At 33.3% G+C, this 1878-nt stretch overlaps 1 long non-coding RNA gene across 1 annotated transcript; it reads right to left on the reverse strand.

Moving 5' to 3' along the window:
- Positions 1-333: 333 nt before the first annotated feature.
- Positions 334-758, reverse strand: LOC107059262 (uncharacterized). Its single transcript, XR_001472568.1, has 2 exons — positions 533-758; positions 334-465 (listed from the first exon to the last, which is right to left on the reverse strand). It is a non-coding gene; the product is annotated as an uncharacterized lncRNA (long non-coding RNA).
- Positions 759-1878: the final 1120 nt, after the last annotated feature.

A 1878-nucleotide genomic window follows, 5' to 3' on the forward strand; every position in this document is an offset into this window, starting at 1 on the left:
TAAAATTTCCAAAAATGACCTTTCGGGTCATCACACTTCCAACTCTCATTTCTAAATAAGAGATAAGATAAGACTAGGGTGGGGAGGCCCGTGCTAGCACGGGCCCAACAGACTCACACATAATGTTTAGCTTAAAAAATAATAATAATAGTGACAATAACAAAAATTGGTAAACATTTACATGTGTCAATGAATTATATAATGTAGCAAAGTAGATATTATTAGGAGTTGCTTCTTGTAATGACAATTCTGGCCGAAAAAAATAGAGAACAACTTTCAGTAGAAAGGGTGTAAAAGACTTAAGAGAGCTAAGTTAAAAAATATCAAAGCCTATTGCAACAAATCCCAATGATGCAACATTTATATCAATGACTCAAATTCATATGCCATCGTCACACTTCATCTGGCTTCAAGCTGTGAGCATAACCCAAGTATTTCTTGTGCAAAGACTGATTCAAGTGAGATCTACCAATAATGGAGGTAAATCAATTTACAGACGACATCAAAATGTACAAGCGAAACACAATATTACCAAAATATAAGCACACTGTGCCACATGAATCCAGTGCTTTCTTGGTCATGACCAGCTAAGGCTAAAGTTCTATTAAAGAGCCTTTCCACGTGGTAGAACCTCATCAGGGAATATAAGGTTTTCACGAGGCTGATCCGGTTAGTGGTACAAATAACATAAAGAAATGTAACCAACGTTTATTGAAAAAAACAACTTGTCTTTATGAGAAATTATATTAGAAAGTCATCTCATTTCAATTATATTGAAGTTGTTGATCTAGAAATAAAGAAAAAATAAGCAAAATTACCTGAGAATCATTTATTTCAGATTTGATCTCATAAAGCAAAAATTATTTCAGTAGATTCAAAGCCACAACAATCATTCAGTTCAACATCCACATATTGTACAAAGGAAATGTTTGTACACGAAGCTAAAACAAATATAAAGCTTTCTACATGCTTTATAATTCCTCTACAATAGAACCTGTGAAGCTTATACTTCATATGTGACTATTTCTAGGAATAGGAGTAAATGAATGTAGTCAAACATGTAAAGATTATCATCATAGACAACAACCAAATTAATCATAAAGAAGAAATACTAACAATTGTTTGTGCAAGTAAGACTCCCAAATTGAAGAGAGGCCCTGCTCATTTTTTTGGGTAAAAAGGATTGTTTGCTTTTCAAAAAGTATAAATAAAAAGGAAAAAAAAAATTAGATGGAACAAATGCATTACATATTCTAGAACTACTCATGTATGGATCAGTAACATCTAATTTAGATTAAAAATGAGAGGATGCTCACATATACATAGAAGTGTAGCCACACTTGAGGGGCAAAACTTATTCTAGTGTTGAGATATGTTGAAACCTGTAAACTCGAATGAAAAAAGTACAAACAACTAATCCCAAAAATATCACAAGCATGTAACTTTTATGTCATTCGGTACAGAGTAACAAAGTAGTCGACTCTTGAACAAAGAAGAGATTAGCCAAATCATAAAAATCCACAATCTTAGTGTACCCAACAGAGATCGTCGTAGATATAGAAGTTCAGCAACAGTAAAAAGGACATGTGTTTTCAGAAGCAATACACATGATTATAGCCTAATAGGAGAACGACAAAAGGAATTTAATCACAAATGAAACACTCCCCCGTTAATAGTATAATTCACATAATATGTTGCACATTTTCTCTATGTAGTGTTCGTACACCCCTTCCCCAATAGATATCTTTCATGTTTGAGGAATACACCATGTACATGATATACATTGACAGCGCACTACAAGTCTTTGCGCCTTAGAGAAATCAGTAATTGTTGGTAACCCATGTATCATACAGGTAGAATACATCTCTTAGCCAATAA

This window comes from Solanum tuberosum, unplaced genomic scaffold (genome assembly GCF_000226075.1).
Source record: "Solanum tuberosum cultivar DM 1-3 516 R44 unplaced genomic scaffold, SolTub_3.0 scf01095, whole genome shotgun sequence".
NCBI classification, from domain to species: domain Eukaryota; kingdom Viridiplantae; phylum Streptophyta; class Magnoliopsida; order Solanales; family Solanaceae; genus Solanum; species Solanum tuberosum.